Source organism: Macrosteles quadrilineatus, unplaced genomic scaffold (genome assembly GCF_028750875.1).
Source record: "Macrosteles quadrilineatus isolate MER2022 unplaced genomic scaffold, UCM_ALF_1.0 Scaffold_2__2_contigs__length_208266976, whole genome shotgun sequence".
Taxonomy (NCBI): domain Eukaryota; kingdom Metazoa; phylum Arthropoda; class Insecta; order Hemiptera; family Cicadellidae; genus Macrosteles; species Macrosteles quadrilineatus.
Window position 1 is genome coordinate 25,957,307 of NW_026542595.1, and position 21,148 is coordinate 25,978,454.

The window sequence follows — 21,148 nt, forward strand, 5'->3', positions numbered from 1 at the left end:
ACTTAAGATATAGTTGTTAGTTGGTTTCATTTGGGTACTCTCGTATTAATACCGACCACACCGATAAATCGACTTCCAAATAAAATTTTAGTTAAAAAAACTAAATCTCCCAACCTAGCTTAACCTAACCTCAAATCAAATCAAATCAAATCAAAATCTCTTTATTCCTGAATTAAATTACATGTTTGTTAAAAATTGTGTGTACAGGAAAAATAATTCCCAAGTAGACTATCCGTCTGTGTTTGGGAATGAGTTGCTAATACAGCTATACACAGGTCCATAAACATTCAGGAGACCTAACCTAAAACATAGTCTACCCTTAGGTTAGGTAGGTTAAATTAGTTGTGGTCGGTATAATACGTAAGTACCTTCATTTGTTATAGTGAATTTCAAAGCCGCTATAGGCCATTTACAAAAAGTATACAGATTTACTTTTATATTTAGTTTGATTTCAATACCACATCTTAAGTATAAATCATTGTGAAAACATTGTAAAAAAGTAAATATTGTATGAAAGAAAAATAATGTTTGTTGCTCGGGAGTAACACATTGAAGTAACTTCAAAGCAAACAGTATAATCTGTCCTATATAACCAGTTCATATAAAGGACCTCTGTCGCAGGCCAATTCAAATTCAAGCGACGTTGGTATAATATACGAGCCGTCCCACAGTATCTTGGCTGGATCTCTACTTAGTAATCAGTCCTTTTATCTTCATCGGGATAATCAATGGTATTCAATCATTCAAGTGGCGTTCTATTCGCTTTTTTCGTCGCCGTGTAGTGTGTGGTGTGTGGTGTGTGGTGAGTCAGTGAGCCAGCTGTGTGACTGTGTGACTGTGTGTAATGCTGCCAGATGCCCAGATGCCCCGGGCCCTGGAGCCCCCATTGGCTGATGGTGGCCCAGATAGCATGACGAGTCACCGGGCATGACATTACGTCGTCTGCTGTTACTGGTCGAAAATCTAATTGGATCTGATCAAGTCAACTGCACATACCCAAAACGAACGCCATAGGATCCAGTACCTGGCTTGATTTGATCAAAACTTTCTCGATTTTGTCTTAGTCAATTTAATGAGGATATTGCATGCATTTTAAATATACAAATGTATATTTTCTTGTTACAATGTAGATTTGTCAACCACTGTGGAATTAATGCGTGCATCATTATTATAGCAAGTGGTAACATCTCGAAACACACTCGTTACTTCCTATACATTCAGGTGTTCAGTAAAATTATATTGTATAGAAATAATTAATTATCAGCGATATACATCTTGTAGCGTAGTCGTGACGTCACTGTCGGGTGTGTATGAGCCACGGTCTCGGTACAGATGCGTGTAGCCGAGCCCGGCGCGGTGTCCTTGTTCACTCTACTATCGAGTAAATAATATCTACTTTACGAGCCTATGTGCAGACTGGTTCCGTCCACTTATCTGTCTTATTTATTGTATGTATTTCTACTTTATGCGTCTGGGAACTATTAATCTATTTATATATAGTGGAATCGTTGAGGAGCATAAACTTATTTTTTCAATGGATCTATCTGATATTCCTCGGTCACGTTCTCCATGTCTATGTTCGTATCTGCGAGTCACGAGGTTTAATTATTCAGGAATAAGGAGAATAACTGCAATGACAGTTCTATACAGATTGAATTGAATAAATTGTCTTTGCCTCATGTGACACTTCTCTTTCCCAAGCTAGTAATCGAAACACAACAAACATTCGTTATTATTACTGTAGTTGAATTATTTTGTTCTCCGTAACACCAATGGTTATAAGGTAATCTCAATTCAACGAGACTGATAAAAACAAAACTAGCGCAAAGCAACCGAGACCGTGCATGTATTTAGACAAAGTTTCCACGACGAGTCGCAACAGTTTAATTTGACTGCAGTCGTAGAAGTGCGGAAACGTATTTATGTATCGATTCCGTTTATTGTTATTCGCAAAGTTAGGTTAGTAGCGGGCGCGCGGGCGGCGATGGAAAGGGTATTCAAATGAGGCGGTCAAAGAATGCCATTCGATACGAGCCGAACCGCACTTCAAGTTAATTAGCCAGATAAAGGGAACAACTCGCGGAGTAAGTTCTCTTAGACGAATGTTTTAATTAAACCGGACTGGGCTCCGATATCTCGAGTTATGGCAAAAACGGAGACTATTAGCATGCGGATAATTGAACGGTGCTGTGTAGCTGTCGGGTCACCCGCTCTACCACAGCCGCCGTTACATCACATTTTGATAATTTGACGGCTCCAGTCGTGTGACAAATTGCCTTTTACGGCAAAGTGTCCTTTATCGCCAATCCTGGCCGTGAATGGCCGATGATTGTAATTTATTTGCACTCCCCGATTTGCTCGATGCGGTCCTTTCAAACTTGCGGCTTTGACCATAAAAACTGTATAGCCTTTTGTAGTTTTCAAACTAAATGTCTATTGTAAATTCAAACGTATCTTACGAAAAGAAGCGTGAGATATTTCATTGCTACAATCTCATGACGAACTCAACACATGTAAATCAACCTTTTTTAGATGTCGCCTAATATATTGTTATTCATCGTTTTTGTTTCTAACATTTGATCGTGTCTAACGATCCCTAACAATTCGGCAACATACGAACACAAAGCATCTCACTGTATTACCACATCACACCTATATGTGTTGCTAAACATAATTTAGAAATCGCAAAAATAAAATCACGAGGGCGCTTTGTTCTGAGCAAAGCATGCCCTGGCTAATTCCCCCATATATTTATTTCGGTTAAGACTTAATAAATTTGTTATGACAATTTTCCGAAAATGCTAGAGTGAAGCGAGCCGAGCAGGAACTGGTAACATTGTGATGTTGACCACTTTTAGCTATTTGTCACCCCCGTTGTGTACACCTTCCCTACTATCCTATCCTCATGATATACTTACGACATTATCTCTCCCCTCCCATTTTTCTTAAGGAGGGATGGCCTTTCGATTTTACCGATCGTAAATCTGTCTCTTTGTTTTCTCAAAGTTTTGTTATTTTACACTACTTGTGGTTACGATTATCTGATTTTTTTAATGCAAAACTTCTTTTTATACACACTTTGTTGGTTATATAGTTTTCAAAAAGTAGATTCGTAAGATTACATTTTAAATCCAACTGTTTTATACATCAAACCTCATTGCTCACTCGTGTTTTTAAATTTGCATGGTTTTCTGTGTGCGATCACATCAATTTAACTCTCCAATTAATTTGTTTTTGTATTTAATTTAATGCCAGGACGCAATTTTTTACTGGCCCCTTTTCATTTTCTTACAAATGCCTTTTTATAAAATTGTTAACGTTGTGGTGATAACAACCCCCTGCGGTATAACACATAATTCTATTAATGTATGTAACTGAAACATAATAGGCGTTATGATTATTGTTATATTTTGAAATTTTACGCCAAAACCGATTGAGGCCCGAGATTAGCTACCGGTAGTTGAAAACCTTTTTTATCTTATACCTAGTAAATTAGTAATTGAAATAGCGATTTATACCGCGTAGTTACATCGCCATTCTATCGGTTACAAAGCTCAGTTCGAAGTCAGCATGTTAAAGTTAAGTGTTCGCTAAGAAGTTACAACAGATCTGGCCACAAACCCTGAGCTGATCCGACAAGAAGCGCTGCCGTCCCCACGAGGTATGAAGATCCCATTTGCAGGATAAACCTACACAAAAAGCATCCGACTTCACCTGTAACTGTGCCAAGTCATTATCGTCGGATCCTATTTGGAGAGACCAAATCCCCCGGGATCCATCCGCTGATCGGGATTTCCAGCCCAGCTTACCCACAACCTATCAATTACATCCCTGAGACGAGGCGGGCGATATTTCTGCGGATTGTACAAATTCACTAAAGTAAGCGTATAATTTGTTATCCCAAATTTGTAGATTGGGGTTGATCTTGTCTTTATTACATGTTCGTAATATCCTATATAAATGGTTTTCGAATTACGTTTATTGGTCTCTGCGTGTACTTTATACAGTATAACTTTTATACAGTACGGAATACCCTCACAACTATATGTCACTTTCAAATAAATATTTAAACACCGAAAACTGGGATCCGCTAAGAGCCAAATGTACTTGTTAAACTTTAATACTCTAATTATAAATTAAGTAAGATAAATGCATAGGTTGGATTTGTACATAGGCCTAATATAAAATCTTGTACCACTTCCCTCAGTAGATTGGCTGAGACTCGGCAGTAAAGCTATGAATACAGACAGTTTATGAAGCTAGTAGCTGGTAGCTGTAATATATAAATCTGTTAACAGTTAGTTATCTGAGTTATAATATAACTCAGAGTTAGATCTGTCGATTAGTTAATTCTATCATCAGTAGACTGTAAGCTGTGTTGAGCCAGTACAAGCAGCCAGACAGAGTATTCCTTAGTGACAGGACCGTCCGCCGCCGCCATACATAAGTAATGTCACCAGGTGGCAGACTACAGGTAAAAATGTAGTAAACCTTTTACAATGCATTCAACATGCCAACATGTCCGCTGTGACCGCCATAGTTGCTGACTCAGCTGTTGGATTCAAAAATGGCAGTAACATGACTATTATGGGAACCAATCCAAGGTAACGTATATTGGGAAACAATCCTTTTCGCACCCTTAAATAGCAATTCCTGTGTTAAGGTATTTACATTGTGAAGCGGTAAATATTTTGATGTCCATTTAGTAAAAATTTACTTGGGGTAATGCGATTCAAACTTTGTTAATTATAATGGAATATGAATATTAAATAACATTAAATTGGATGAACATGGACCATTTGAGGGGTCTATGATTACCCCCAAAGGTATCACAATGTTTTTCTACCCGTCGACGCGAGACGGTTTCGGTCGGTCGGCCAGAGTGATAGGATGGGTGATGCGGAAACATGGAGTATTGTTCACAAGAAATACACCATGAACGGTTTTTATCGACACGATCTGTGATTGGGCGACCGACGACACGGCTATTACACGCCCCGATAACACGGCAAAATGTCGATTCTGTTGATCATGCGACACGTACAGCATCATTTTCTGAGAGATTGAGTCGAGGAGGGAGGGACAATTGCTCGTCTCGGCCGCGCCGTGAGAAATGGGAGACACTCATACTCGCACCTCCAGTTTTTGTCAAGAACAATGACTTTTCCACCGCCGCCGCCTACACTTTTCTTCGTTTAACACTTATTTCCCATTTTCTCTAGGGGGAGATGTGTCACATGTCTTTTGTAGCGAAATGTTGAAATATAATATTTTCCGTCAGTTTCCTGACGTACCGGTAATGTACTGTTTGTCTTTATTCTTATACGAAATACTATTAACGTTTATCGTCTATCGTGTATTGTAATATGTCACTATTGTTTGTTAACTTACAATGTTTTATGTTTCAGGTAAAGCTGGAATCGAGATAAAAAGCCTTTACGAATTATGTAAGTTGAAGATATTAGTACCATAGAGACTCCATGTTTTGTAATATATTTTGTATTGCTGTATAGATATCATACAAAGTATCTATGAAAAGTCGTCTACGGTGTTATCTTATCGCCTAAGCCTATATTGGTCTGCACTTTATTCGTAGAGGTGCCTGCTCAATAAAATAAAATTATAAGGCAAACTATTTAGTAAATGCTTTGTTGGTAATGACTCCACTTAAATTTATTTCATATAAACTTCACTGGTTGCAGTTCTTACTGTAATAAACTAGCTTAGTTTTCATTGTTCAGTTAACTATTTGAAACGCATATAAGTAGTATGTTTGTTGTAGCTAAAGGAAGCAATTTCTCTAGTAACTTCCATTATTGCTTTGTACACGAGACAACAATATTCCCCTTGTAGGTGACCAGCTCGGCAACGACGCCTTGGCGAGCAACAAGACAACAAACGCTCCTCTCGCTTACGTTTGTTCTGATAACGTTGTTTAATTTCACCAGTTTTATTGTCGCTCTCCTGCTTATCTGGCGCTCGAGGAGAATAAACTTCGCTCGCTGCTATCTAATAAAATGTCTTGTCTTATCTATCTCCTTTCTCGAGGAACACATTTCGTTGTAACGAAGAATGTTGAATTTGTCAACAAACTGATGTTTTATGCTCAATCATTATCCCTCATAATACTTTGCAGACGTGCGAAATGACGATGAAGTGCTTAAAGGATAGCTCAATATATATTTTAAACACAATTAGTATGGACAATTGAACGTATAGATTTGTAGGCCTCCCGTGAATTGCATCTCTTTGACGTTTCATTACCCAACTAACTATATTTTATCCCTTTAAAAAATGATATACCCAATAACCAGGCAAAAGCTGGAAAGCCTACAGTAGTTGATGGCATCGAGCGATATTGGGAGCTTTTATATTGTAGAACCGCAATAATTTGAAAATAACTGGAAGCAAGATATAGAGTAGAGGGTGAACTATGGATCGTGCGGCGTGCGGCGTGCAGCGTGCGCCCTCTGCAATATTTATTTTTTACCTCGTCTTGGGGGATGGTGTTGGGTTACCTCCAAATCGCATTAGATGTCGTCCCAGGCGGCTTGGGTGGTCCACGGCGCGTGTGCGTGTGTCGGTACGTGTGTGTGTTTGTACGAGTATATCGATGCTGCGCCAGTACAAATGACAGAGATCCATCATTGCGTATATTCCAGTCCAGGCACGATCGCACTCCCCGGCCATGACATTGTATTTAATAACAACGCCAGCTCGGTAGCTCGCCCACTGGGCATTGCTTCATTCCTAATTCAGACGGTACAAATATTTTGTCCCTTCCATTCTTGTGACGCGACTCCTGGGACGTCTCCTCGCCTCGCACATCCTTAGCCCTTCCTTATCTCGTCGCATTTCCCGTCGACTTTCTCAAACCTATTTAGAACAAACTTATTAAAATACTGTACCACCATCGATAAAACTCATTAAATTGGTAGTTTCAGGTAAGGTGTTTTGAAACCAATTTAGGCAAAGGATAAATGCATCTTAATAGTTTAAACAAATATTATTTGTATATTACACTAAGAACATAATGTACTAAGAATTGAGAGATTGTACAATTTAGCTTTATTATTATTTGGTCATACAAGTATGCCAACTACCCAACCAAACTTATCTAACTAGTCAACGTTCTCAATGCACGCGGTGCGGTCTTCTATTTCATACTCTTTGTCGTAGACATGACACTAATTACACCGCCTCAGGATTGATCCTTGGCCAGAACTAATGATTAAGAGTTAGTTTTGAGAGTTAGCAGCTATTCATTACCACTAACGAAGGAGCGGCGGTGTGAGAATCAACTGTCCTCTCCGCTATTATACCATACTCTATAGGTAACGAACTCTTCCAAGACTTGACGATGATATCGCTTTATCACCACTCCACCACTGCTTGTTATCGTGCCGTAAACTTGTGTCACAATACAAGCCGATAAGCATCGATAAAATCACGCTTTATAGGACATCACCCAGACCCGACTAAAAATTTATACCAGCCCCAGGAAAATGCTAGTAACCTTTATTGGTGTCACCAGCCTTAAAATAATCCCCACTCAAAATAATGTATATACATTGGACAGTCCATAATCCTAATGCAGCTAATTTTCAATTGTTCTTATAAAGTATCGTGGATATTTGGTTTTTTTATTGTATTTAAGGAAAACAAATCTTTGTCTGTTATATAAAAAAAAAACACTTTTTTTGTGAAAAAACCAAGCCTTACAGGCCTGTAAATATTACTATGTTCCACCTCGTAGATTTTAAATATTTTACGTAGGCTTTATTGCATTCTACCATTCCTTTAGCTTCAATCAAGTTCGTACTAGGCGTTCCTACGATCATAGAATAAATAAACAGCAGTGCTATGATACAGTGCCTGCAGAAATGACAATGCAAAATGAATACTGTACATACATTGCGTCGTTTCCTGCAGGGATTTTATTGAAGACGATCGGTATACAGTACTTTAATTTAATATAAATATTCTAGACAAATAATTGAAGCAGAATTTGTGGCCATTAACAAAAATACAGTCCGCTGGAAAAGTAGTCGCTAATCCTTGTGCTTACTTACTTTGCTATGTCACGCAAGTAAATGAATTCACATTAGTTTTTGTAACTGATGTGTCGCAACACATCAATACACATCTCACATCAAATTATTTTACAATGTGAAGTTACATTATAACTTAATATTAAGAATTCTACAGGAAATAGTTTTTAACGAGCTAATTATTAGTTTTCAACATAATTTTTCGTACCATCAATTTAAAGTAGGGACATTCCATTTAAATAATTAACAATGTGACTTTCCCAGGATGTTTGACGGTGACATTGGTCAAGTTGTTTGTTTGTTTGCGGTGGACGAGCGTGGTCTGCGTAGGTGAGCGACTGAGCGCTACCGAGGAGGTGGCTGAGTCCAGTAACGAGACTGTGGGAGTATGAAGGGGACAATGAGGGTATATATCTCTCTGACAATGGCCAGATACTATCGACACTTGTCTCTAATTGCCACACCTAACTCCTAAATCTCCCGATCACATTAGACAGTGAAATGTCGCTGCCTACCGCGCGCCGCCGGCTCAGTCGCCTCAGTCGCCTCCAGCCAGCCGCGGGTGTTGGTAGATATCGATACTTGTAACCACTTTCAGATCTGATTAAAGATATTGAAACTTTTCCGTATAATGTTTAACAGATTAGGATTGATACCTTTCAGTATCATTCATATTAAAAGATAATGCACATTTCAGATCATTACACACCAGATATAAACATTGATAATTACAGTATCTTTCAGATCAGATAATAAATGATGATATCTATCGGTTTCGTTTTGGTTTAAGATGATCAAGATATTTCTCTTTAAATTTCTTTGAGTTGATATTTTAAAAATTATAACCTTGTTGTATCTGTCATGCCAAATTATCAAGAATGATCCTTTCGGTAAATGTTACATCATTATGACCAAGATTAGTACATCTACCACTTGTTTTTTTTACATCAGCTAATGACGATTAATACATATCAATATCATCCAAATCAAAATATAAATATATTGCCAAACACCAAATTTAAATTAAATGTTGATAACCTTCAAATCGTATCCATCAGATGATGAAGGTCTTAGAAGTTTTATTGCTTTTTGAATATAGGCCTACAGGGTGAAATAAAGTCCCGAGACGGTTAAATATTTGAAAAACTAATAAAGAAAGAGCTTCAAAACTTGTTGTCAAACTTGTTCAAACACAGTTACTAGGCATTAAAATCATTTTAACACATTATTAAGTGATACCCTACATCCTAAGGGGGACGGCCTGCTAGGAGTCAAAAGAATATCTTAAATTTAAGCATAGGTTGGTATAAACATCAATTTAAAGGTCTTTTATAGTAAAATGCACTGCCGCAAACCCGAACTCAAACGGACAACCGAGTTACAGTTATATATAAATCCTTGTATTATACACCGCAAACTCCTCTAACTATTACATAGGAATAAAATTTAACCTAGGACTACCTAAGAAATAATTTTAATATTACAAATAATTAAAATGTATTTGATATCTACTGTATAAAGCTAAGAAGGATTTGAACGTTTGAGAAAACCGCAATCCTCACACCTATCAACCGCAAATGTTTGTACACAATGTCTTTACTATGATTTTACAACATGAGACAACAAGTTACGCACAAATGAGAGTTGTGTACAATGGTAACAATGCGCTTTGTGGCGAGGGAAACTTTGGAAGTGTAGAGTAGAGAGCCCGACCCCGGGGATTGTTTACGTTGATGGTGTATCCACTACCACTACCCAACTGTCATGAGGAATGCTCTACGCTGAACGCGCCACTATACTGTACTGTGACGAGGGAAATTTTGGAAGTGTAGAGTGGAGAGCCCGACCCCGGGGATTGTTTACGTTGATGGTGTAGTCACTACCACTACCCAACTGTCATGAGGAATGCTCTACGCTGAACGCACCACTATACTGTACTGTGACGAGGGAAACTTTGGAAGTGTAGAGTAGAGAGCCCGACCCCGGGGATTGTTTACGTTGATGGTGTACCCACTACCACTACCCAACTGTCATGAGGAATGCTCTACGCTGAACGCACCACTATACTGTACTGTGACGAGGGAAACTTTGGAAGTGTAGAGTAGAGAGCCCGACCCCGGGGATTGTTTACGTTGATGGTGTACCCACTACCACTACCCAACTGTCATGAGGAATGCTCTACGCTGAACGCACCACTATACTGTACTGTGACGAGGGAAACTTTGGAAGTGTAGAGTAGAGAGCCCGACCCCGGGGATTGTTTACGTTGATGGTGTATCCACTACCACTACCCAACTGTCATGAGGAATGCTCTACGCTGAACGCGCCACTATACTGTACTGTGACGAGGGAAATTTTGGAAGTGTAGAGTAGAGAGCCCGACCCCGGGGATTGTTTACGTTGATGGTGTATCCACTACCACTACCCAACTGTCATGAGGAATGCTCTACGCTGAACGCACCACTATACTGTACTGTGACGAGGGAAACTTTGGAAGTGTAGAGTAGAGAGCCCGACCCCGGGGATTGTTTACGTTGATGGTGTACCCACTACCACTACCCAACTGTCATGAGGAATGCTCTACGCTGAACGCACCACTATACTGTACTGTGACGAGGGAAACTTTGGAAGTGTAGAGTAGAGAGCCCGACCCCGGGGATTGTTTACGTTGATGGTGTACCCACTACCACTACCCAACTGTCATGAGGAATGCTCTACGCTGAACGCACCACTATACTGTACTGTGACGAGGGAAACTTTGGAAGTGTAGAGTAGAGAGCCCGACCCCGGGGATTGTTTACGTTGATGGTGTACCCACTACCACTACCCAACTGTCATGAGGGATGCTCTACGCTGAACGCACCACTATACTGTACTGTGACGAGGGAAACTTTGGAAGTGTAGAGTAGAGAGCCCGACCCCGGGGATTGTTTACGTTGATGGTGTACCCACTACCACTACCCAACTGTCATGAGGAATGCTCTACGCTGAACGCACCACTATACTGTACTGTGACGAGGGAAACTTTGGAAGTGTAGAGTAGAGAGCCCGACCCCGGGGATTGTTTACGTTGATGGTGTACCCACTACCACTACCCAACTGTCATGAGGAATGCTCTACGCTGAACGCACCACTATACTGTACTGTGACGAGGGAAACTTTGGAAGTGTAGAGTAGAGAGCCCGACCCCGGGGATTGTTTACGTTGATGGTGTATCCACTACCACTACCCAACTGTCATGAGGAATGCTCTACGCTGAACGCGCCACTATACTGTACTGTGACGAGGGAAACTTTGGAAGTGTAGAGTGGAGAGCCCGACGCCGGGGATTGTTTACGTTGATGGTGTATCCACTACCACTACCCAACTGTCATGAGGAATGCTCTACGCTGAACGCGCCACTATACTGTACTGTGACGAGGGAAACTTTGGAAGTGTAGAGTAGAGAGCCCGACGCCGGGGATTGTTTACGTTGATGGTGTATCCACTACCACTACCCAACTGTCATGAGGAATGCTCTACGCTGAACGCGCCACTATACTGTACTGTGACGAGGGAAACTTTGGAAGTGTAGAGTAGAGAGCCCGACGCCGGGGATTGTTTACGTTGATGGTGTATCCACTACCACTACCCAACTGTCATGAGGAATGCTCTACGCTGAACGCGCCACTATACTGTACTGTGACGAGGGAAACTTTGGAAGTGTAGAGTAGAGAGCCCGACGCCGGGGATTGTTTACGTTGATGGTGTATCCACTACCACTACCCAACTGTCATGAGGGATGCTCTACGCTGAACGCGCCACTATACTGTACTGTGACGAGGGAAACTTTGGAAGTGTAGAGTGGAGAGCCCGACCCCGGGGATTGTTTACGTTGATGGTGTACCCACTACCACTACCCAACTGTCATGAGGAATGCTCTACGCTGAACGCACCACTATACTGTACTGTGACGAGGGAAACTTTGGAAGTGTAGAGTGGAGAGCCCGACCCCGTTGATTGTTTACGTTGATGGTGTACCCACTACCACTACCCAACTGTCATGAGGAATGCTCTACGCTGAACGCACCACTATACTGTACTGTGACGAGGGAAACTTTGGAAGTGTAGAGTGGAGAGCCCGACGCCGGGGATTGTTTACGTTGATGGTGTATCCACTACCACTACCCAACTGTCATGAGGAATGCTCTACGCTGAACGCGCCACTATACTGAACTGTCTTGTGATCATCAATCTCTATCACTACAACGCGGTTAATCGTCAATTTAACTATGAAAGCATTTAGAGAATTACTATTTGGTTTCGCCTCATCAAAGGAATATGGGACTAAGGGATACTAAGTTGAACTGAAAATCTCTTCAAACCCAGCATACAATTTAAGACTACTTTGATTAACGTATATCTTTTGCCCTATTTGAGGGTGAACATTTTCTACACCTTAGTAGAGTTTTGACAAAGGTAACAACGATTAAAGGAGGAAATTTAAGTTTCTAATTGAACCGATCTCGTCAAAAACGAGAGAATCGCCGTATTCAACATTATAAACTTAACACATTTAATCTACGAGTGTCTTTAACCATTAAAATTGGGGGATTGTAGCATAATGTACTCAAATTGATCAGTTTTGTTGGATCTGAAACCTATAAATTTACCTTTTGTTCTAGAGGGGATTCAATAAGCAGGTAATGTGAGTCAAATATGTGACGGTGCGGGTTACATCTAAACTCTTGAATAAACTCAACCACCTTCTCTATCCCACACCGCCATACCCTGGCAGCTATCAGGCTACGACGAACCTTCAAAACTGGAAGAACTGTATGAAATAATGTCGTTTATTGTATAATAATTGCTGAAACGTTATCTCATTTTGCTTGGTATGCATCCAAAAGAAATTATACATATGAACATTATAGGCTACTTCAACTTATATGTCACATATACTATCGTTTTTTAATACATAGTAGCCCATGACCCCATCTCATACAAAACGTTTACCATTGGATATCATGGGATTTAAAATACTGTACATTGTATATTATTATTACGTAACACTTTGTCCTTTTATTTTCGTCGTACAATACCAAAATACCAAATTAATAACTTTGACTAAATCTACAGGCTCAATTCTAAATTGTACTACAAGTATTTTGATTTTTTTTATTAGGAAATCATACTACAATCATTTATTAGGACAAAAGTTTTATTGCGAACCCTGGCGAGTTAATGTCATGTTTCAGCTAATATCCGTGATGTAAACATTTAAATTCAGCTGATTATGTTGGTTATAATTCACAGGCCCAATCGGCTTGTTTGGTCAGACTAAGCCCTGTAAACGACACGGGCCACCAATAATGCCGTTTTATTGGAACACCACATGTAGGATTGTAATCAACTGAGTTACATCAAACGTCAGCCTGCTAATTTTACTTTAAGAGATTGGCAGTTTAAAATTATACTTCGGAAATGTTTAGTGCTATAAATTGTCTTCATACATTCTCACTTTTAAAAGATTTTTTGTTAAAAAATATCCATTAGGCTTATTAAATGAATTAACAGCACAGAGGTACAGTAAAGGAACGGCGGCGCGGTGCGGCGTGCAGTTAAGAATGAGAGAGTGAGAGAGAGTGAGAGGGGGAGGGAGATTGATGGACCTCACGTCAGAATGGCTAATTATCGCACAATGTCTCATGACGAGCGTCTCAGCTCCAGCCGTCACAAATTGCTAGGATTGTGTACGGAATAACCGGCTCTCTCCCAAGAACTTCCCAAGCAAACCGTTTTATAGAAATAATCAAAGGCGAGGACGACTTGAAACAGCTCGGCTTGCGCTCGGATTTTACAGGAATTACTTTACCTCGGATATATTCCCCCCGCAAGCTATTCGCTGAGACAATTTTGTCATTGCTTTTACGGTTATTTTTATTGCATATTTTTATTTTGCCAATCTGTAGTCTATTTTAACACACGAATGTAGTTAATACTCTGGATCTCTTAAAAGGTGATGTTTATTTTGAAAAGCCTTTATAATATTACCAATTGACTGAATTTTGTATTTTTAGCTTTAAATAAATATGTTTTCAAATGTCAAGCGTATTTCAAACCATAGCACAATAAAAAATTTAAAAAAATAAGAGGGTCGTGAAGTGAGCTAAACCGTCAAAAGCTTGTCACGGTTTTTGTGTTTGTTGTTGTCATCCACTTAATGTTTGCAGTTATAATTTTTTCAATGAATAGTCTTTGCTTTCAGATTAAATTGTTATTTTTAGCACATGATTTGAATCTTCCACATCAACTTCCACATATAAATTTAGTGTATGATGTATACCGTAGATCTAGTATCCTTATTTAAAAATGGGATTTGAGCTGTTACTCTTAGCTGATTGATATTTAGACTGACATCGAGTTAATTGCTACCTTTATTTATACTATGGAGGTAATGCAATTAAGAAAATCTTGAAAAGCAAAAACCGTGCGAGCGCCACTGCGGCATTCGCGCGCTACACGTCGTCCTGCCTCGCATACCGCGTCCCGCGTCGCCACCAATAAATAGACGCCACCGTCACATATATAACCAGGCCGGGACAAAGACAAATGTATTCGGAATGTGTTAGCGGTATGATTCAGTTAGTCCGATGGCCATTGTGTGCGACAGGTGGAGACCCGGGGAATGCCGCTGGCCGCTCGCTCTTCGACGACACTAATTAATTTCGATGCGAGGAAGCGGCGCAACCTTTGTGCCTCCGATCTCGTAACCGGAGACGTAGGTGTAACTCTACCGTAGTTTATGGGCCCGGCGAGGCGTGTTGTCTAATGATCGGAATTACCCTAGATCGGCGACCGTCTACTTGGCCGCGGGCGGATATTAATAAGCCGGTATAACGGTGCGAGAATAGTAACAGTAACAACGTGTCACCGGAGCGCATTATAAATGGCGCCGGTTGTGACAACTCGATAATCCGCCGTAGAGAAGTGAAATACTAGAGCGACGTCTAACGAGGTATCGTGTCGGCGAGACAAATCGTCACCCCGAGCTGAGCGTACTTCAAACATATTAGCGAGGCTTGACACCAGACAGTTTATTAGGTGTTGCGACTCAATCAGTGTTAGAAATACGACTCGGCTGGTGCTGCAAAGGGAACCATAATAATGGAGTTGCCTCGGGTCGTCAGCTCGTCATCAATAATGAGAACAGAACTGCACATAAATCTTACAGGATCAATTTGGGGGTTTGTTAATTATTGTTAATTTAACAGACAATAGTCTTAATATTAGGTATAATGCAGATTTGAGTATGCTGAAGATACAAAATAAATGTAAACCGGAGATTTTATTGTGACAATCAGCCAAAATTATAGCAGGGATGTAAACGTTAGCAGCAGTGTGTGCCGTGTGCCGCGGGGTGGGTTGACCCAGACCTACTGTACTGTACTATCAGGATGGATGAGCCACTGTCAGCTTCCTAATGCAGTCACGACGGAAGCCTTCATTCCACTAATGAATTATGCAGAGAGGGTTATTTAGTAGCTCACAGTAGTGTTAGTTCCACTCCTCAAGAAACTTGCCCTTCTCTTGTACCGATGACAAAGAACACATTTATCAGTAATTGTCGTTGTGTGTCTACCAGTAGGAATGCCACTGATGTTTACAGTTATATATCCTTCATTTTTCCCATTCAATTAGTTGGATGTCTTTATGTCTCATATTTAAGTAGATTACTTAAGTTGAACATTATAATATATTAAAATAAATAAGTAACATTTCACATCTCTGATTTAATATCTTAATTCTTCAGTACCCTCCTGTCATTTTAAACAATCAGAGCGATTTAATATATTGTACAGGTACAAACGATTTTCTTGATTCATGTAGTAATTTAGTTACTTGAGGTTTTGCTTGGGTTTCCTGAAGCTATTAGGGTAGGTGAGGCACACAAAGTGTGTGAACTAGGTGGGGTAGTTAGGGAGAGTTACTTGTTGCACAGTGTTAAGTTTCGACAATGAGTGTCAGTTGGCTTCCGTAAACCCGGTTTCCTGTGCACCCCCGCAAGTGCTTCCCGCTCCTCGCCCAATCACGGCCAACTATACAATAGCGTCACAGTGCTCATGTTTATGTTCATGTTCATGTTCATGCTCATGTTTTATGTTCATGTTCCGCCCTCGCTAGTTGACAAGCTCGTGGGTTTCCCGGGTGTGTCGGATCGTCGCCCACCGACCACAATGCATCAGACTTATCCAGCAGACAGTCTGCAATCTAAATGAGAAGGATTGTTAAAAAACAATTTTTTATTTAGAAAATTTCTTATTGCAAGTATGAACATTATGCATTGGAATAAATCCTTGTGAAACAGTCGTTTTTAATTATCCTTAGAACGATATTAATTATAGGCCGTTTGATTGTTAACAAATTTAAAATATATATATACACAAAATCATATAAACGTTGACAGGACTCATGTAGATAATCTAACGCAAATGCATACCTGAGTGATCAAGAGAAGTGAAAGCAAAGTCTTGACAAATCGAGTTACACGTCGAGGTGACGAAGCGAGTCTGTCTGTATAGTGTTCTAATTGGCGAACCCAGAAGCTCGTGTGATGAAATGATGTTAACTCGTTTCCGTCTTTATACGTTACCGAGTTATTCATCTTTGCAGAGAGCGTTATCCAGATGACTGATCCGATAAATGCCGACTTGTGTCTTCACCGCGCCACGACAGTAACAGTATTTACATAAATAATGCCACCGACACTAGACTACAGATTTAATCTTGGAGACATCTTAAGTCACTTCAACGTCACTTTAGTCTAGCTATAGATTCAACAGGTAATACAAAGTAACGTAATCAGTTCTGCTTCTCCCAGACCCCCTTGTCTACTTCCCCCATCCAATTCCGTCATCAGGGAAACTTTTACGTGCAAAGTTGTCGACGTTCCTTCCGCATTTGTTTACTTTCGCTCAGATTTGCGCAATAATTTACAGTTTAGAATGAAGTTTACCCTCGGATAAGCTGTTATACCTCCTTCCCCGGTGTAATATTTTCCGGTGATAAATGTCTGTATTGCACAGCTTTATATAATTTTATTTGAGCATAACGAAATAGTGATTGTCTAATCAGTTATGTAAACACTATTTTGAATGTACACTGCTGTTCATCGCTTTACGATCTTAATCCCTTTCTAGATATACTAGGCATACTGTACGTGTAACGAGGTATGTCTTTGCTGGGTGCAGTATCGATATATCCTTTACTCTACTACTACCGTAATACCCAGGACTAGGTCTAGGACCATGACCACGACCACGACCACGACCACGACCACGGAGGGCGAGTGACGCGGTCGCACCACAGTCAGGGTCGTGCTCAATTGAATTTACGAAGTGGTAGCGAACGCAGACAGAACTTCGCCAAGCCCAGGGCCATAATTAACCTAGGTGGGACGCTAACAGGTATCTACTTACACCGATTCATTAGAAAAATGTCGGGCTATTAGACTGAGGGGGACGTCACGCTTTCGCTGTACCTCGGCTATCGTCGTCACGAACCGAGGGGGCGTCTCTGCCGAGGACAAGGTCGAAGGTAGTGCAATATATTTACCTGGGAATGTGATAAAGATTTGGGCCGATATCGTCCGCGACGAAAGGTGTCACTGTAGAAGTTCATGAGCCGCCTCGGAGGCCATTCTAACTCTTGTAAGAAATTTGACAACAGGCATCTATGTTGTGAGGAAGATATGGGAATTTTTGGCCTCGGCAGGTGCCATCAGATTGTATCCCGGAATGTTGATTAAAAATCGGTCTCGGTCTCAAAAATCGTAGGCGGCGTTTGTTGGTCCGAGATATTTATTTCATCGGTCACGTTGGTTTTTCAGAACCACATTCTTGAATTTAGACCATAGAATTTTTCACCATTTTAAAGTCGTACAATGATGTTATATATTCTTCTTATAGTATTTGCTTGCTAGATATACGTTTACTCGCCGATTGGTATTACGGTTGGCATCATATGCGATACTGACAACTACGCATTGCCCCCTGCTAGATAGTGCAGTATCACAGTAGTTGTACCTATTGATGTTGGTTATTCCTATCACGGATGTATGCCTACTGCAAGGACACAGCTCCACGTCATAAACCCGTGCACATGTCACTATATTATAGCGTCAGCCACGCCGCTCCTTATAGGCTACCACGCTGTTGCCAAATTATTCACTCTTGTCATTCTCCTAAATTGAATTTGACGAAGAGATAGACCCGTTATGACATTATTACAGGGTGTAAAGCAACGCGTACGCTCATTTGGCCGTTTAACTCATAGGCCTACTATTACATGACCTTCCGTCAACCCTCGACTGTCGTAGTTACGTTTTTCTTATGTTTTGACTTATAGTAACTCATTTGCTAAAAAAATTATGTTACTTTCTGATTGGAAGTTCGTACCTTTGTATTAACTTCTGACAAATTAAAAAAAGTCAAATAACGGAATGGTGTGTCAAATGGAAGTTTTAGTTCTAGATATAGAAAATCTAAGTATATGTTACGTCTTTAGTTCGACAACCCTTGATAAACTCTTACATGTTTAGTAGGATTAATAATTATCTCCGATGTAACGTCGAAGAAATCAAGGACGAAAATCACATCCGGGCCTGGAGCGGGGCGACAATGTCGGGCCGGTATTTAGCAGGCAGAGCAGGTAATGAGGGACATTAATTGAGAGCGATACGACGGCTTATCGTGGGGATCAATACCCGCCAGAGACGTGGCATTGTGCGTACACGGTGGTAGCGGGGGGGGGGGGGGTATGTAAATGTCGGGGAGGACCCGGGGGGCAACTGATTGAGGATCGGGACCACCTAATAGTCTACCGTATCACCACATAGCGCATAGCTCCACAACACATAATAGCGCACTGTGGAAACGCCGGGTCCAATTTGCTTAAGTGCTTTTCAGCGCGAGTTATTATTGCTGAAGTATTTTTATATCGCTCTCCGAGTAAACATTGTGCAACAGTACACTTGTGTATCAACATATTGCCTCCCCTTCAGCCGCTGGTATTCCCAATACGAGGATAAACTCATTCGTTTGGTAGAACAGAACGAGCGACTGATCCTATTGGAGTGGTCTTGTGCTGAAGTATAATCAAACCGTCGCAATTAATTACTGTTAAAACATCAAAAGCTGTGAACGTAAGTGCAGTACTGTAGCAGGAGCGCAAACACGGAGGACATTGACATCTGCGCCCCAATCCCAACTGGCCGTAATGAATGTTTAATCAAAGGTTATGCAAATGTCGGCCGGGTTTGATATCTAGTCTGGTGTTTGTACAGTGGTAATCTCAGACCCCCGGGAGTCCAGTCCCAGTACTGAACTGACCTGGGCCAGTCTTTGTTGTCGTCTTGATTGGACACTTGTTCGATACCGACAGAACTCTTTACCCAAACTTGTCTTAATTACTTAGGACTTTGCAATCAAAGTCCTTGAATAAATGAACCATTTGTACCGGTGGTATTGATTTTGGATCGGTAAAATTTTCAATTTGGTCTCTTGTAGTATCCTATAATTAAATTACTATTATAATAATCTTCTGTAAACGTTGTTGTGTGATGATATGACTAAAATTTTAGGATGTACAGTTTTGTAAGAAGAGAATAAAACAGGTTTTTATTTATAGTTACTCGTTAGAATATAGAATCTATTATAGAACCTTAAATTAGGGAATATTTATTATTTTTAACGGCATATTCCCTCAAGTTAGGTTCATCTCATATTAAAATATCGTTTCATGTACATATATTATTGATCCTGGAGGGCCAGTAGGTCATTAATGTATCCAAATCGGACCAATAGGTCTATGTTCTACATCATGAAACTTATATTAAATGACTCTGACGAAATAAAGCAGCCGATCTTATAGTCAAGCTAAGCAGGTTATCTGACCCTTCAACACACAATTTTCATTCATATTCAGATTCAATTACGTGAACGAAGTGCAACACTACCAGTAAAGTTTACACTGATTATTTGAGTAATTTCTTTTTACCAGCAGTTGTGGATTTGTGGAAATGTTTACTGACGTTATTTTACTAATCAGCTTGGGTTGGAATCAGCTTGGGTTGGTAATTTTAGCGAGCTCTGTTTTTAATACACATTGTTATTCGGCTTCCACTCAACAGGAAGCGGAAGCGTTCCATTTATTGAGTTGTCAGTTTATGTGGCGGTTAAAAATTAATATGAAAATCCAGTGATATAAATAGGTGTATTAAAGCCTGTAATGAGGATTAGCTGTGGCTGACAGCGGCACCGTAACCTCGCGGCTGTCTACCTCTCTCAACAAATGCGGCTCTGGCTTGTTTTGTAATTGACATATTCCTAATCTATAACATACACGTTTCTCCAATTTTCTCTAGTAAAGTTCTGAAATTTCGTTATGAAATTTGATGATTAGATACCACGAATTGTGGTTACTTCTTTCAACAATACAATGCAAAATTTGACTCTACTATATTGCTTCAAATCCTTGAACTATGGACTAACACGACTCTCCGTCAATTAATTAATCCCTGTCCGCCGTTGTATTAGTCCGACATCTGGTCCTCTACTCTCCACACTGCAGCCGTCAGTTCTAATCTCTCAATCCTCCACAGGTAGTCCGATAAAGATGTTTCCTGGAAGGCTCCCGACCGATAGCGAATTAACAGCTCGAAATTACTGCCTTCACAGACTCGACCTTCTTTGTGTGTAGTCAATTAGTTTAGCACCTGTCGACCCGCAGCCCCAAAAACAGTGCTCTATGTCCCTCCACCCTTCGAGCCGAGGGTAAAAAACTGACAGGGTGGACTGCTTTGTTTCGCCCAGTGGGTGGGGGATGAAGATCAGTTGTGCCAGGAGCCGGGGAAGAACAGCATGTAGCAGACTGGGATATTGCACTTCCACAGGTATGCAGCTAGGCCGGTACTGCGGGTAAGCGCGTATGTATTTCATGTGTTTGGTGTTTGATCTTTAGAATTTAGTGCGAGAAGAAAGGTCCGACTAAAACTAACAAATGTATAAAGTCTACGAGTGTTCGTTGTGTGCACGCGACATGCAACAAATTTGTTGGTA